The sequence below is a fragment of the Lissotriton helveticus genome, chromosome 9 (genome assembly GCF_964261635.1).
Source record: "Lissotriton helveticus chromosome 9, aLisHel1.1, whole genome shotgun sequence".
NCBI lineage: Eukaryota > Metazoa > Chordata > Amphibia > Caudata > Salamandridae > Lissotriton > Lissotriton helveticus.
Window position 1 is genome coordinate 718,505,515 of NC_136070.1, and position 19,000 is coordinate 718,524,514.

A 19,000-nucleotide genomic window follows, 5' to 3' on the forward strand; every position below is an offset into this window, starting at 1 on the left:
ATACAGGTAGATTCATGAAGCCAAAATCGGCTCGCAAAGGGCCAGATTCTGAGAATCTGGCCCTTTGCCAGCACAATTTTTGCATTTGGGATTCATCATCCCAAATGCAAAAATCGCAAATTTGCGCGGAATTGCATTTAAGGAATCTCTATTTGAGATTCCTTAAATGCAATTCATGAAACATTTAAAAATTGCGAATTGGCAATTTTGGGCCGCAAGTTACCGCAAAGTCAAACCTTGTCGTAAATAGCGGAAACTTAGAAAAATGCACTTAAGTGCATTTTTCTAAGTTGTATGTTACACACACACATGTCCTTGGGACATGTGTGTGCGTAACACCAGCATCCAATATCATTTCAGGGGTGCAACAGGGTGTCCTTTGGACACCCCTGCACCCTTGAAATCGCAAACTCAACATGCGATTCGCTAATAGCGAATCGCACATTGATATGTCTTCCCATTCATTGCTATGGGCCTTTAGGCCCATAGGAATGAATGGGGAGTTATTCCTTATTTGCGATTAGCAATTAGCTAATCGCAAATAAGGAAGCTGTAGGAATTGCAATAAATATTGCGATTTCTACATGAATCCCGTTTTGCGAGTCTGTAATAGCGATTCCTTAATAATCGCTATCACAGACTCGCAAAACATGCCGATGATGAATCTAGGTGATACTCTATTCCAAGACGATTGTTTAGAGTTTTATGATCGCAGAGGCACTAGGCATCTGATAAATAATTGTAACCTGATGTTTTATGTATTAGTGAAGCAAATACCCATCTTAACTGTGATTTTATTCTATGTACTCAATTTTTACATAGATTGTTTAGAGTTGTGTGATCATAAAGGCACCAAGCACTTTATTTACAATTTGTTATGATCTATATCAAATACAGAGAGATACAGTATGGCTCATAGCTAAGTATTTAGAAACAGATAGCAGGGATTTTTCCATGACTGAGGGTCAAGCAAAAGTGTCAATTATAATCTGACCCCACATCAACCAAGGAACATTGCTATGGAACTGGTTCTCTCTCCCCTCCTCCAACTAGCTGTTTGAAAATGTATTCCCTAAATGTGTGTAAATTATGTGCTTTTATGGTTTTTATAATGAAAATCAAATAAAGATATATGACTACTACTACTACTAGACACTTAAAATTATATTATCCTACCTATTACCGCTTACATTAAGTGGTAATTAGCAGGGAAACATATCAAGCCTAATACATTTATTAAAGGCCCTAAGCTAGAACATTGGTAAAGTGGCATTAAAACAACGTAGGTGCCTGCAATTTTTTTAAAGACAATCATAATCCAATCAGATAATAACTTGTCATTTCTATCTACTGAGGTAGAACCTCGAAACTACTGAGCTAACAGATATCACTGAGTTTAAAATGCTTATAACTCTGCAAATACTTACCATTTTTAGATGCAACCAGAAAAATAATCATCTACACACCAAAATCTTCAGTCCTGCCTAGTTTTATCCACATCCGACTGCCATTTTCATGCTACGTGAAATACAAAAACTATATCAAATGCATTGTGTTGGACTTGGCCCTTTTTGCAGGGTCTTTTTGCCTTCCTCCTGTATTTTTTTTCGACCTGTTGTTTGTGGATTATGACTCTTTGGCATTATTACTGCTGATCAGTGCTAAAGTGCATGTGCTTTCTCTGGTAAACTTGGTAAGATTGGCCTACACCTGATTGGCATATTTGATTTACCTGTGAGTCCCTTGTACAGTGGTATCCCATACACCCCGGGCCTGTAAACTAAATGCTACTGGTGGGCTTGCAACGCTGCTGGCGCCACCCACCGAAGTAGCCTTTCAAACCTGTCTCAGGCCCCTGCTACTGCAGGGCCTTTGCGCGCAGATTACTGCTGCCGCATAGTGGCATTTAAAGTGCTTGCCGCTTCTGCAACTCTCCTTTTACCACAGATCAGTCACCCCTGAGGAGGGCCCTAGCTAGCCCTATGGGCAGGGTGCGGTGTAGGTAAAAGGTAGGACATATGCCTTAACTGTGTGGCATGTCCTGGTAGTGACAAACAGCCTATTTGGTTTCCCACTGCTGTGAGGCTGTCCTCTCATGGGTTTGCATTGTGGATTCCCTGATATGTGCTTCAGTGGTAATTCCTGATAAGAGAGGGGTAGCGCGACCATGTTGGTATGTTTGGAATATTGGTGATAAATCCTGCTTATTGGTGAAAGCAGATTTATTATTAATATTTTAGAAATGCCACTTTTAGAAGTGAGCATTTCCGTGTGCTCTGTGTCTTTGTGCCTGCCTGGATGTGTATTGACCATCTGGTTGTCACTGACAGGGGAGAGGGGCGTACATTCACCACAGCCAGTCCCAGGGGGGCTGAGGTGTGTCCTTCCCTTCCTGGGTGACTCAGCGATAGGTTGAATAGACCATGGTTGAATTTAGAGTAGCTGGAGGTGTTGTCCCTTGCACCTGAATAGGCCTGGTCTGCCTTTGGAGTGGTGGGAGGAGTTGAACCTGAATAGGGCTGTGCCTACCTTCCACAATGCTGGCTCCGCCTGCCTGTGGTGTGTCTGGAGCCAAGGCTTACATTGTGACTGGGGGGTGTTGAGCACTTGTAAATGTATTTTAAAGCGCCCCCAGAACAAAGACATGTGGACTATAAGTGAAGGGACTGTGACCCCATGTAGGAGAAAAGACACTGTGTGGAACTAGTGACGAGAAGCTGTTGGGCGAGCAGCAGGAACCGCCACTTGGACTTATTTGGTGTGCTGATCTGGGGCATGCTGGGCTACTGGAAGGACTGCAACCTTGCTAGGAGATCCTGATGTGCTGGCCTGCCTGCCTGCACCCTACTCCATAGTTGTGCCCCAAGTGTTTTCCAGTGAGCATTGTAATGCACCTACCTCTGCAGGGCAGTGCATGGTGAGGCGCTGCTCAGAGTCTGGAATTGTCAAGGCTCACACATTTGGGAGCGCCTAGCTCATCATTGTCACAGCGCGCTAGGTGAGCGCTTTTTTATTCTGTGACCCAAGGAGGGAGATGCCAGAAGGAAGCATGCTGAGTCTCTCCACCTGCCGAAGGGTATGAAGAGTGCAGGACGTGACCGCCCCAGAGTCCTGGTTGCTCAGCAACCACCAGGGAAACAGCAGCAGAGTATCTCTCCTGGCGAGATCCGGTGTTGCCTGTGGGTGGGGCCCCGTTAAGGGAGGAGATTCCACCCCTGAGAGAGTGGAGGGGAGAGAGCTGATAAGGACGAAGCCCTCTCCCTTCCCTGCTCATGCAGGTTGCATGGTGAGCGAAGGAATTGTCTACACCTAGGAGCCAAATTTGCGGCTCTGACTTGCAGCCCCGCCCAAGGGGTTGCTTGGCAACCAACTGATGCGGAGTGCGGCTCCACCCAAATTCCGGAGCACCAGGGTACCGGCTCAAGAGTTGCACCTGCTGCGGGCGCTCCCAAGGGACGGGAGCAGAGCACGATAACTTCGCTACCGGCGTGAGTTGGGGGGGGGCCTTCGGGCCCAAAGAAGAAATGCTAGCTTCTGTCTCCTGCTACCAACGATCCAAGGCAGTTCCAGGATGGCATTTAGGGAACTCGCAGCTCCCTGAGCGGACACAGGTAGCTGAGGTAGGATATTGCCTATGCTGGGGGGGGCCACAGAGTGAGGCCTAGTCAGGAAAGCTCCTCAGTGTCCCAGCCCCACATAAAGCCACAGTAGGAGACCGGGGGAGGTCTCCAATGCATTTTGGCATTGTCGCAGCGGCACCGCATGGTCGCAGGCAGCTGCACCTTTACCTGCTGTTGGGGGGCACTTGTCCTCGTGTGGCCATTACAGGGAGAGACCGCAATGGAGGCCCCTGCTTCCTTGTGAAACTCCAAGGAATTACTGTACTCACTGTAGTAGGTGGGCAGGTGGCCCTGTAACCTACGTGTGGGTACTAGAACTACCATATTGTGCCTGATAGGAGCGCAAGGGAATTAGCATCCTATAAATTGATTGGTAATGTGCCTTTTATGACAAAGTATATTGAGTTACCATATCATAATTTGCACCATTTGTACAGTATGGAGTGATTATGTGTTCAACCATATCACGTTTCATGTATTATGGCCATACTAGGGAAGGAGGTGTTTTTCTAGTGTGTGCAATCCACACGCATTTACTATAGTGCACTGCTGATGATGTCTATGCATAATCTTTTATGCTAAGAGCAACCCTACCTGTAGTTACTGGTCACCCTAACTGTGATGTTTATGACAATTGCCTGATTGGCAAAGTGGTTTATGTAATACCTGTGAAGTCATGACAAATGCCTGGTGGCAGAGTGATATATGTGATTGTGTTCTAATATGTTTTTATGGATAATACAAAGGATATTTTTATATAACCTTGCGTGGAGTTTCTTTTGTGGTGTGCCTAGTGTGTCACTGATGTGTGAGTGTGTTGTGCAAACATTTTACACGTTGCCTCTGGATAAGCCTGACTGTTCTGCAAAGCTACCACGGGGATGAGCAGGGGTTATCATAAGTGTGTAACTCCCTTGCCCTGACTAGAGTGGTGGGTTCTGCCTGGCTTAGGTGCATACCCTAGCCAGCCAGAAACCCCATTTCTAACACATTGGATTTCTAATGTGGTTTGGGATCTCCCCCTTTTTTCTTTGCACTCCCTTAACCAAACGCCGCATATCTTTCAATCCTCCGACAATGTAATGGGTGCAACAGGTCTGCAATGTTTCGCGGAGATTCATGAAAGGGGTGCAAAGTTATTAAGGGGCAGTAATCTGATCCAATGAAAAGTAATTGGATGGACTCAAAAGATGGCATCTCATAGGTATTAGGGTACTGGGGGACCTTTTGGACCACTCCACAATGGTGCCTTTTGAACTCCTCAAATTGAATACAAATTATTGGACATAACATGTTTCCATATCTGAAAATCAAGCATGCTTAGGCTGTTGACGTTCCAGCTGATGCCCTGCTTGAAGAAGCTCCATGCTACAAATCAGAATATTGTTGGGACAACTATATAAAAAGGTGTTACCCTACACGAAAAGACACATAATCAATAATTCAGCAGATACACTTTGAACACTCGGGGAAAAATGAGTCACTGACCTAGGCAACTTGAGGACTCGGACTTGTAGAAGCCCTTCAGGGATCAAGCGAGGTAACTATCCGAGCAGGAATCAGGCTGCTCCAAATCACATACATAGAATCGACCCTACAAGGATCCAGATGGTATTAATGGGCAGGGCTGATTCTGATCAATGCTTCAAGGGACTGGACAGTAGAAAATGTCTGCCATATCACATGGATTTGCCAACACTTGCAGCTCACCAGAGAAGGGATTAGGCAACGTCTGGCACATGTTAACAAAAATCCCCTTGGGAAACGGTGCAAAACTCATGTGTTGAGTTTTTGGAGAGGGGATGTTCTTTAGGGAAGTGAAACTCCTCCGCCATGTAGACTTAATATTTTTGAGATACAAAATTGCCCTACCCTTGGCAAGCTACGGACCGCCAAGCCCGATGAGTTGAAATTATACATGGACTAGTGCATGGCTGCGGAAAGATATGTCTGTAGATTGTCGGGTATCCAACGAAATATGGCAAGTTCTGGGGCCACGGGCGAGTACCGCAGCTTCCGCCGAACCCTTGTTTCAATTATAGAGTGAAGAAATTGTCTCATCTCCTGACCTAGAACGGTGCACAACAATGCCATTAAAGTAATTTACCCAATTCCTGTGCTTCTAGCCCGAATGCCTGGTTAACATGTAATTATGATTACTTTATCGGCTTTAAATGACATGATTTATTTCCATATCATGATCAATCTACACGCTCTGTACCACGAATGATCTCAGTTTGCACTGGTTTATTGCCCTTGAAAACTAGTACAAATTGGTGTAAAAAAAGTTATCAAAGATATATGAACCAAAACCCTCCAATCAGCCGAACGACCCTCGGAAAATTGTTCATCATTTACCAAAATTCCTGATCCTGAGTTGATTGGTGAGTGTGATATTACCAATGCCTGTTTAGACACTAGGAATAAATTCAATTTCACTTCATGATCAGTCACTGTTATTATTGTTGGGGTTGTCTCAACAGATACCAGTCAGCCGGTTAAAGTGATTTAACAGAGTGAACTTGCTGCAGGACAGATTAGAGCTCAGTTTGCAGACCTTGGCAGCTTATGGTAGTTTTATAACATACTGAATGGGATGAAGGCGAAGCAAAACTGCAGCTTTAGCAGTGATTGGATGCAGACCCTTATCCGGGATGTCAGCCATTAAAAGTAAAATTGCCACTGACGATAAAATTGCTAATCTGAGCAAATGTTTCTAGGAAGCCCTTTCTTAATAAAAAAGACGTCAGATAGACGGTTTAAGTGCTCTTTGAGGTCGGGGAAAGTTGCAGAAAAGCGATTAAAATCGTCACAAATCGTTTCCTACTAAGCTGCGTGCCCCTGACAATTCAAATCTGCACAGGCAGCTAGGTGTAAATGGTCCTTGAGGTACAGAGCTGCATTTAAGTAGGCTACATTGAACAGCTATAAGATGCTTCCAATACCACAAAATGAAATTAATCCAGTCGTCATATCGCCTTATTGCTCCTTGAAGCGCAGCATGGCCGAATTACTGCAGGGGCATGAAAACAGCAGGTTTCATATTGGTGATGTCACAGTAAGAGTGGCCTTTTGACTGATGATGTCAAATATTGGTATTTAGAGTGAAGGTAATGGAAGGACACAGTGAAATGACATAAAAACACTATTTCACGACTCTAAAGAGACTATCATGGGAGACCTGGGGGCATATTTACTAACATTTCAAGGAGGAAAGTGAGAGAGTAGACATGCACCATATTTTCAAAGATATGCAGCAGTTCTGCCCTCTCCTAGAGCTGCTGCACTTGGGGCTGCCTAGCACAAATGTAGGTGCCCTTGTGGCATATAGCAAGGGTGCCATTGGTGCGGTCAGGATCGTTTTTGTGCAGGAAGGGATACTCAAGTCTCAAATACTGTTGATAACTTTTTCAGACAGGGTTACCAGCAGATATTAGCAATTAACACAAAATGTTTCTACCGAAATTATGATAATTGTAGGTCATCTCTAAAACGAAAGAAATTAACACTAGCAATAGGTATTCACATTCTTAAATTATCTTATTACTATCATCTTTAAATATAGTTTGGAAATGCAATCATATTGTCTCCAAACATCAATATAACAGTTACTGAAAACATTCACATTTTGCTAAAAAGTATGGGGCAGATTTATGTTAACTGGCGCATCCCCAGGGATGCGCCAGTTAATGTGCGCCACAGCTCCCCCACCCATGGTGCAAGGCAGGGAAGATGCGTGACGCATCTTCCGGCGTACGGGCGGCAAATTGCTGGAGTCATGTCGCAAGTGCGACATGACTCCTGCAATGCACAGGGGCCACCCCTACATTGCATGGTGTATCACCCTTACGCCTGCTTCAAGCAGGCGTAAGGAATTGACGTAGAAAGTGACTGAGTGAAATCTTATAGATTTCACTCAGCCACTTTTAGGAGGCGTTCCTGCGCAGGAACGCCCCCCCCTGCGCAGGAACGCCTCCTTATGGCGCAGGGCTTTACAACGTGACGCATCTCCTAGATGCGTCACGTTGTAAATAGGGCGCATTGTTTGCGCCGCCGTTGCATCACATAAAGTGACGCAATTGCGGCGCTAAGAGGCGCAAGGCCTCATAAATCTGCCCCCACGATCTTTCATGTTTGATAAATATGTATAAAAAATCCCATGCATGGGCATTTCATAATTTGTGTCTCAAAAACAAGTCTGTGTTTTAAATAAATAACTGTTTGGTCCCCAAACATCGGTTTGCTTTTTACATCAAGAATAAATACATAGAACTCCTAACAAAGAACTAATTCTGAAGATTATCATGCCAAGTATATCACTGATATGTTAAGTGTGGACATCGTTTTATTGGAAGTGGTCACCATTATCTCATGAGGAGGGTTGCATGACATTACCACGCATGCCTTTACAATGCATAATTACAACATTTTGCCTTTACCACGAAAAGCTTTACCACGCACATAAGTAGATAAAAAGGTGAGTGAAATCTCTCTCTCTCTCTCTCTCTCTCTCTCTCTCTCTTTCTCTCTTTCTCTCTCTCTCTCTCTCTCTATATATATATATATATATATATTCACGCTCCTCTGTACCAAAATGACGGGGCACTAGGGTGGGTGCCGCAAACACGGTTGGTACGCCGTGTATCAATACTGCTACAAGCCTCCCCCCCAGCCGGGAAAGAAGACACAGCACTCGCGGGGTGTTTGAATGTCAGTTGCTTCCTTTATTTGCAAGCGCTCCTCACAGACGCGTTTCGGGGCAAGCCCTTTATCAATGTGTCAACACAAGTGTTGCACAGGAGCCATTTTTAAAGTGCAGTGTGCGATTTCATAAGAGAAAGTGAGGTAAGACTACTCGATGTGCCTTCACATGAGCGCCATATTGGAAAGTGCAAAACAAACCGGAATTAATGTACATTCAATGTTATTAACGTATTCAAACATTAATTCCAAACTTTCAGGTGGTTTTACATAATGCTGTGAATCGGCCAACCCAAAACATCCAAAATGCCAAATCCATTATTAAGCTTTGTATAAGCAATTGCAAATATTGAGTAAATCACATTTCATAAATACATTACATTCATGCTTCAATTGTTGAGATACAAAAATCATCGACGATATCGTCTTACTCATACCGCATATGTAATTTTCTAAAACATTGGCTTTGAGGAACAGTGTTTGGTCGCCTGATAGGCGGCACAATCCTATTAGATCTCGCCGTGGATCGGCTATGGCGGTTTCTAACACTAGAAACCGCCAAATTCCCTCTATACACTGCCTAAGGCAGTGTGTTTCCCTTATGAATTGTTAGGTGGTCGTGGCAATGTATGTACGAGTTTATTTTCCTAGATGAATTGCCAGTTCCTCTCCGCTGTTCAGGCCCTTTGGGATTTTAGTTTGCAGATCAATAATATACCTGGATTCCAGGCGTCTGAGTTTAAGTAGTCTGTTGCCACCCCTTTCATGATCTACTACCTGGTCCAACCCAAAGTATTGTAGAGCATCCCTGTCACTTCGATGTTTGATTGCAAAGTGTTTAGCTACAGGTGATGTCATGTCCTTATTTGCTATCGCACGCATGTGCTCAAGGATCCTTAGTTTCACGCTCTTAATGGTGCTCCCTATATACCTCAGGTTACAGGGGCACAATAAACAATACACTACATATGGTGTTTGGCATGTAATGAATGAACTGATTAGTTTGCGATCTTTCAGGCCAGGAATGTCGTAGCCTAGAACCCTTCTGCTATGCGCGCAGGCCTTGCATTTACCGCAAGGAAAAAATCCTTTCATGTCTGCCACAGTGTTTGTTCTCATTCTTGGTGCGTCTAGATGACTATGCACTAAGAGATCCTTTAGGGATTTTGTTTTCTTGAAAGTTACTTGGGGACCAGTCGGGATGTCCATCCCGATGATGGGGTCTGTTTCAAAATTTGCCAATTTCTACGTAACGTTCCCTTTAGAAAATTGGCATCTTTAGAAAAGGTTGTTACTAGACGGAATTTACCATCCTCGTTTTTTTTTATGTTCTGTTTCAACAACTCATTTCTTGGAATCCTGGTCACTTTATTGAGTGTCTGGCTCAGGAGGGACGAACTATATCCTCTGTGTTTGAACCTAGCAATGCTATTTTTGGCTGCAATTTGGAAGTCCTCCTCACGTGAGCAGTTGCGCTTAAGGCGCAAGAGCTCCCCATAGGGGATACTTCTTTTTAGGTTTCCCGGATGCCCACTGTCCGCATGCAAGATGCTGTTTCCAGCAGTTGGCTTGCGGTACAGGGAAGTGGTCACTTGATTGTTTACAATTGCTACCCGGAGATCGAGGTAGTTCACTGCCACTGAGCTTACCTCGCCGGTGAATTGTAAGTTGACATTGTTATTATTAAGATGGGTAATATAGTCTTTGGCACTTTGTACCGACCCTCTCCACACCAGGAAAAGGTCGTCTATGTATCAGTGCCACTTGATCACATTCTCCGTCCACATCCGGTTTCCCTCAGACCAGGCCACCTGCTCCTCCCACCAGCCTACGAATAAATTCGCGTAGCTGGGGGCGAAGCAGGTGCCCATCGCGGTTCCGGAGGTTTGTCTAAATATATAAATTCACCAGTTCCGGTTGTAGACAACTCGAGCTGTCAATGGCGGTCCGAGTTAGGATACCGGATCTCCTTTGTAATAGTGCCACATATCTCCTCAGATATACAGGAAAGTACTCGGACATCCCACGTGAGCAAGCCGTAAAGGTGAAACGCGTCGTTTTTTTTCACTTGCCAAATAAACTTTCACTACAAGCAACCTGGATGTCCGAGTACTTTCCTGTATATCTGAGGAGATTTGAGGCAATATATATATATATATATATATATATATATATATATATATATATATATATATATATATATATATATATTACCCAGTGACAGGAAATGCCTTTTTTGTGTTGCATATAATTTGACATTTGACTAATCTCCAATAAACCTTCCCAAAAACTTTGTTTTTTTGAAGTATTTTTATTAACAAGTGATTAGTCAACAGTACAGTATTGTAATAGCAGTTTGCCAAAAGTACCATGTATGTATCAGTAGATGAATAACATAGTCAATCGTATTTCAATAAGCAGGGAGCAATACCCCACAATTCCAAGTGGCTCACTTACAACTTACACTTGTGTTTATCATCACACCTTCACAGTTTATAGACCCCTATATCCCTGTCACCCCCCAAACCTTTTCCCACTTGCAAGACAACCTCTACTAAGGTAGACGTGTGCTCTGCTTGCCAATAACAATCAAGGTCTGCCTCCTAATCAACCACACATGGAGGGAAACAGCCCCCCATCTTCGTGCAAAGTTTCGCTTAGCCACCACCAAAGCCAGTGCAAGCGATATTTTTTGATAGCGTGGACAGACCTCCTCGCTCGAGATAAGGACGAAGTGCCATTTAGCCCCTAGAGGGACCTCCTATCCCACCACTTTGGTCATTATTTGTACAATTCCTGCCCAATAACTCTGGATCAAAATTACAATTTCAACAGCAGATGAAAGAAGGTCCCCTCCTGCCTACCCATTGACAGGGAGAAGTGTCAGCTCATCCAATTCGATGCAGCAATAGTCTAGAGTAATATGTCCTTTGTGGGATCCTTAATTGGCTAACCGAAAGCAGGATCTTATAGACACCTACCTTGAACGGCCTTGACCCATTTATCATCCTCCAACGTGCTACGGTCTCTTTCCCATGATACTTTCAATGTCACCAATGGGTCTGGGGAGCTGTTCACTAATTTTCTATAGATGTTTGAAATTGCCTTGTCTGTCAGGGGATCCTTTAACAGCAGCGCATGTCCAACCTGTAAAGTATCGGTACCACTCTGAGTCCCCCAATTCGTACTCCTGCATGAGAACTTCAAATGACAAATACACCTGTCCCCTCCACACATCACCCAACCAATCCAGAATAATCAATCCCCATTTTGAGAAGGCCAGCAATCTACCCACCCCGGAAAGGAGATCACTGTCCCAAAGTGGGGTCAGCTCTGTCAGCCTACCCTCCCAGCCTAAGTATTTGGTGGCTTCTCTCCACACCCTGACCACAGACTGTGTATGGACAGGCAGGTCATGCTCCATCTTTAGTCGATACAGAAAGAGGGGTAACCTCTGTCGCCCATGACCATTCTGTCTACCCAATAGGCTGGTTCTTCCCGGGTCCCAAATGCCCAATCATTCACGGACACCAATTGAGCAGCCCAATAATATCTCAGAATATCTGGCACTTATGCAAAACTATACTGGAAGTGCCACCGTTCCATAACAGGTGTCACATTTCTGAATTTATCTTCCGGAAGACATCTAATGGGATTCTAAAGGGTGTATTTTGCAGAATATAAAGGAGGTGGAGGAGAGACATCATCTTCATATCGCCGCTCGGCCCATCAGTGAGAACAGCAGTGTTCACTGGTGCTGGGCCTCCCTGCGGAATCGCTCCCGCTGCACGAGAAGGCTCTTAGCATAGAAGACCTGTGACTCCCTAATCACATGTACACTCGCATATTTAAAACCATTCAATTCCACTGGAACTTTACATCTCGATGACAACCTTGGGGCTCCTCCTAAAATTGAGAACAGAAGAGACTTCCCCCAGGTAATACCATACACGGAGTAGTCCCTGAATATGTACACATTTGTAAAATTCTATCAATCGAGAACGGGCGCTTCATGACATCTAACAGAACATCTTCCGCATAAAGCGAGATTCTTTTGTCCCATTCCTGGTCAATTGGAATGCCCCATATAAGGGGGTCTTGTTGAACAAAAGCCGCAAGGCGCTCCAGCACGAACGCAAAAAGCATTGGAGACAAAGGACGCCCTGCCTCGTACCCTTCTGGAGAGCAAAGACTCGGGACACTGAATTATTGACACAGACCCGTGCCAGGGGGTCCACAAAAAGGAGCCTGTCCTAGCCGATGAATTTAGGCCCAAAACCAAGACATGCCAGCACAGTGAATAAAAAGTTCCAATCCACGCTTTCAAATGCCATCTTTGCGTCTAGTGACAGCAGTGCCACCGGTTCGGCAAAATAGGCCCCAGTCACATGTAAGATCCAATATAGTCATCTCCGATTTAGATGCATCCCTCTTTGTGCCATAAATCCAGATTGATCCAGATGGAATACAGATGTAATTACAGTTCGCAATCGAAGCGCTAGGGCCTTAGCCATGACCGTAGCTTCACCTTAGGAATAATGACGATGAAGGCTGCTCTTTGGTCCTCTGGCAGAGAGTCTTCCCTCACAGCTGTCTGAAACATGTTTAAGAGGTGCTCCCCAATTTTATCCGTCATACACTTATACAGTCCCACTGGAAGACCATTTGGTTCTACTGTCTTCCCCGATTGCAAGGTCCACGCTGCAGTAGTAAATTCTTCTACCGTCAGGTCTCCAGCTAACATAACCCGATCCTCCTCTGTGAGCCGGGGAAGGGTCAAATCTTACAGAAAGTCTGCACAGTTCTCACCAGACATAGCAGTCGTGGTGGTATTATGGGACTCATAATATGATGCAAACGCCTCTGCAGTAGCACTGTGTGGAGCCTCCCTACATTCTCCAATACCTCTAGGACCCGGTTACCTCCCCATTCTCATCACTCTAACCACACTAATAATTTACTGGCCTTGACCCCTACATCATACAGACAATGCTAAGTAGCCAATGCCTGGGCCAATTCACTGTTTCCCATCAATGCCCTTAACTCGTGCTGCTGCAACCTTAACTGATGCTGAAGCGGAGGGTAAGCTGTATCTCCATCGGCCCTTCAAGTCTCTAAGAGAGCAAATTTGCGCTTCAGAGCACTACATTTAAGCCTCTTCTCTTTCTTGATTCACCCAATTAGAGCCTGTGCCTGACCCCTTATCACCATCTTGAATGCCTCCCACAACACTGTGGGCGAGCTTACCGACCCCATGTACTCCGTGAAATATAAGTCAACCCGGTCTATCATACTTGTTTTAAAGTTTTATCTTTCAGATGCCATGGATCTAGCATAGGAGGAAATATATAATCTTTAATTTGCCCGCCAAGCTGCACCTCTACCGGCGTTGCAAGGATTCTGCAAAATCACAGAACTATGCTTAGGACCATAGACCCATAGTACACAGGAACTGAGTTATCCTACCACCTAACTATCCATGAGCCTGGGAGCCAATAGCTATAGTCTCTCATGTGCCTTCCTACTCATTAACAGAGGAACAAGTGATTAGACACTACGGAACACAACACTCCCGGCACTTTCAGGACTCGTGGTAACAGGACATATCTTTTTGCTCTCACACACGTACTTATCCACAATAAGATCTGACAGAGAGATGAGAGATGTTTAAAATATTTATTTTAACTATCATCCTGTAGTATGCAGTAAACGTGCCACGACAATTCGGAAGATGCCTAACACAAATACAGTCAGCATAGTAAATAATCCATAAATCATAAAAGGAGCTGTCACGATATTAGACAGGGCGGACAAACCCCCCTCCCCTTCTACAAAAGCAAAGTGATTATATATCAGAAGATCTCTGGGTGTCTGCAGCAGGCCCTGTACCTTAGCAAGCACAGATAAAGGTTCTACATTTCAGGTGCAATCGCGTGCAATCTTGTCTGTCTTCCTTCATCCCTGTGCGTACCTATAGGACAAAAAGTATGTGTTCCCAAACAACAACTTCACTTGTGTGTTGTTTCTATGTGCTAAAACCTGACCAGAACAGAATAACAAGGGTCATTGTTGTTTGACCTTGTCTACTGTGTTCAGACTAAATCCCAGGAAGAACAGAACGTAAAAACAGCAGCAGGTTCTGTGTGAAAGTACAGCGTGGCCCGAAGCAAAGTACGTGTGTATAGTAACGTCTGCAAAGCAGAGAGCAGCATATTATGTGCTCAGGCTAACATAAGCAAAAATGACAATGGGCCTGAACAGCCCGGTCACTCATACTTGTTGGAAATGTTTTATCTATCTGATAGAATGGATCTAGCCTAGGAGGCAATATATAGTCTTTAATCGTCCTGTCAAGCTGCACCTCTACCGGCGAGTGGTCTGATACACCACGCGCCATGTGCGTGGCAGCTCTAAATTCACATAGGTGGGTAGTCTGGGTTATCAAATAATCTAAGTGAGCCAGACTCTCATGTGCCACAAATAAATGGGTGAAGTGTCTGGTTTCAGAATGTTGCCCCAACACACACCAGCCAGCCCCAATTCTTAGCCAATATAACATCTCGCAGTGGGCTCAGTGGGCCTACCTGAAGCAGCCCCTCCCCCAGTATCCAGCTCTGAATTAACCACAGAGCAGATTTTGAGAGTGCCCCCCTCTCAGTTCCCACTCACCACTACATATCTACTCAGAGGATCTGCCCACATCCTTGCAGGGATAAAATGTAAAGCCTCCTTACATAGAACACCCACCCCTCTGGAGTCAATTGAATAGCCTGCATGCACCATAAGTGTATATCCAAACTTGCCTAGCACCTTACAATGATTTCCCCTGATATGGGTCTCCTGTAACAGGATCTCATCTGGGGCACAACTCCATATACTTTGGAACAGCGCCATTCATTTTATCCTACCACGGAGGCCATTTATGTTCCACGTCCATATTTTTAGTGTTTGTCATTGAGGCCCTGTAATCAGACTAGAGAGAGGGACAACACTGTGACTGCATGTCCCCAGCCAAGGGTTCTGATCCATTTGTCCCCAGGTTCGCTTCTGGAGCACAGTGAGTCGTTGGCCACCACTATAATCAAGCACATTCAACCTAAATAAAATCATATACAATGCTACTGAACGTTTCCCAACTTTTGAACAAGTCCCCGATCCTGCAGCCCTGCTAGATAGATTTTCAACTACCCACCACCCCAAACTGCAGAGTGCCTGTTGCCCAATCAACAGCAACTAATAACAAAAAATGGGTGAAGTGTCTGGTTTCAGAATGTTGCCCCAACACACACCAGCCAGCCCCAATTCTTAGCCAATATAACATCTCGCAGTGGGCTCAGTGGGCCTACCTGAAGCAGCCCCTCCCCCAGTATCCAGCTCTGAATTAACCACAGAGCAGATTTTGAGAGTGCCCCCCTCTCAGTTCCCACTCACCACTACATATCTACTCAGAGGATCTGCCCACATCCTTGCAGGGATAAAATGTAAAGCCTCCTTACATAGAACACCCACCCCTCTGGAGTCAATTGAATAGCCTGCATGCACCATAAGTGTATATCCAAACTTGCCTAGCACCTTACAATGATTTCCCCTGATATGGGTCTCCTGTAACAGGATCTCATCTGGGGCACAACTCCATATACTTTGGAACAGCGCCATTCATTTTATCCTACCACGGAGGCCATTTATGTTCCACGTCCATATTTTTAGTGTTTGTCATTGAGGCCCTGTAATCAGACTAGAGAGAGGGACAACACTGTGACTGCATGTCCCCAGCCAAGGGTTCTGATCCATTTGTCCCCAGGTTCGCTTCTGGAGCACAGTGAGTCGTTGGCCACCACTATAATCAAGCACATTCAACCTAAATAAAAGCATATACAATGCTACTGAACGTTTCCCAACTTTTGAACAAGTCCCCGATCCTGCAACCCTGCTAGATAGATTTTCAACTACCCACCACCCCAAACTGCAGAGTGCCTGTTGCCCAATCAACAGCAACTAATAACAAAAGAGGGGTTAAGGCGGCTACGCCAAGAAAGACCCATGGATCATAATGTAATTGTATTAATGTACCCCTTTCCGCAAATAATCATAAGTTTAAATCCTGAGGTCTAACGAATTCAACTGTCGGCTAGATCGTGGCGCCAGAGATACTTTGGCCCCCAGCCAATCTTTCCATCATGTCAGCAACCCCCAGGTCCCTGAGCCCATGCACATTGATCCAAACAGGAGCCACATGACTACAAGTTCCATATTACATAGGCGTGTGAGTAGACAGAAGGACTACTGTACCCCAATCAGGATACCTCTGGAGCCGGCTCTTCAATCTGCCTTCCCCGAGGATCGTCAGATGGCATATCCTGTGTTTCCCCCATTATCTCTTCTAGTCCCCTGCCCACCACCTCGACCAGCCACACACCAGCCCTCTAGCCAGTCCCAGGCCTCCTCATGGGACCCAAAATGCCATGTTTTACTTTCCGCAATCACCCGGAGTCTAGCAGGGAAGAGCACCATGTACTTGAGGGTTCAATACCCAAGTTATTTTTTCACCGCCATAGAATGCGTTCACGGTACTGTTGCAGTGATGCCTGCCCTGGAAAAACCACGAAGGGAACATCCACTAATGAACAATGCACTGATCTAGCAACTTTCCTCCACTTTACGAAGACTCTTCATATCCCTACAATTACAGGTCATCTGTTGCGACCTATTGTTGCCTACCAAAATGTCCCTTTTGTTCTTGATGCTTCTTGTCCTTATCGTCTGCCACACAGCCTTCTCCCTATTTACCTTTGTTATGTATTTCTGTGTGCTTATTTCTTCTACGACTTATGTAAAGCGCTCTGATTTGGGTCATGTTCGAGCTAAACAAAGCGTATAAATAAATAAATAAATCCATTGCAATAGACCAGAAACAGGACTGCGATGCACAAAATAAAGACGAGCAGCAGCAGGAACCCACCAAACACGCTGGAAAAAATTGAATAATATAAAAGCTGGTATACCCCAAATATAGTTTGAAATGAGGTCACAAAGCCGGAGCCCACAAGTTTAAAAAAGTCAGCCAGGCCCGTGGTATTAGACGCATTAAATATTTGTTATATCATTTCACCGAAATGAAGGGGGAGATTTGTGTTTAATAAGGACTACATTTCACTAGAAGTGCTTGCCACCTGCCATTCGAAGGTTTCGCAAGCCGAAGTGAGAGCAACTTCTTGTTGAAACAATAACACTTTGAGTCTGCTTCGTTTATTGAAATCGGTTTTCAAAGTTGGAATGGAAGGCCATAACAAACTATCAACACTCCTGTACAAAGGGGGAAACAGGACACTGTTGCAGCAAGTGACTAACTGGAAAATGGACTCCACATACAGGATTTCTGCCCTTAGGCTGCAACAGTCCTGATTATTAAGGACAAGATATGTTCCATTCAAAAGCAATGTAAGAGTGTGAATAATACCGTGAACTGGAGTTCTTTTTAAAAACAAGTCAAATTAGGGGCAGAATATTACAGGCACCATGAATCTTTACATGCTGACAAACAAGGGAATGACCGGCAGTGGAATTGCATTCCTCCCCTCTAAAAAAAAACTTCTCCATCAGCCCGTTGACAATGATATGTAAATGTCAGGGACCACAATTTGTGTATATAACTGCTCCCAAGAGGTTCATATCTACCTACCGGGAAGTGTTTCATACAAGCAGTGAACTGAAAAGTAGAGATAGGCAATAAAATAACCCAGTGTATTACCAGACTGTGGTTGGTGTTTCTGCTGTTGTAAATGGAAGCTGTTCAAGTTTTTCAATGTGTAACATGGTATAACCAGCAACTTTCATAGCCATTGATTGCTGTCTACTTGTCAAATTAAACGGGAAGAACAAAGCAGTGGAATTGAAATAGTGCCAGGGAACGCACCCATTCATAGGTTTTTTGAAACTCCAACTAAATTGCAAGATGGATCTAAGTTGATCCTGATCATGATATAATGTAGACATATCATTGTGTAGATAAGAAGGTGATCCCTTGGTGGGCAATATTTACAACAACTGTTCTGTCTATTAATCAAACCAACTATAGCCCATGTATTAGAATTGGCCTCTAATACCAACACCATGGATTACACGATAGGTAAATGCTAAAACTGCTTTTTATTTTTTGATTAAAAACAACATCCTCAGTTTTACAATAAACAGTTCTAAAAAAGGTTTTATCTTTCCAATTCAGTTAACAACATGTGCAACAATATTACATTTATATCTGGCTATATTTCATTAGTACAAAACATTTAATTGCCAGAAAACCAAGGTTTTCTTATTTACAATAACAATAAAATTGCCCAACCTAATTCCTCATAGGCACTATACCACAACAGAGAGACAAAAGATAGACACTAATATTTGTCATAAAAATCACACATCAGGGAAGGAAATACTTCTTGACTATTCCTAGACACCCTCAATCTTTCATGTCTACAGGATAGGCTGTGTCCCTTGATTGTGTGCAATGGGGCGTCGACGCGTTTCGATGGTTAAAAATGATAGGCCATCTTTGTCAAGACAGTTATATATGTCTCTCTTACAATGGGCACTGGTTGGTTGCCACTTTCATTTCTTTCCTGCAAATAAACATAATTAAATAAATGTTTTTAGCAAAAACAGCAGACTTCCATTGTCCCACACTG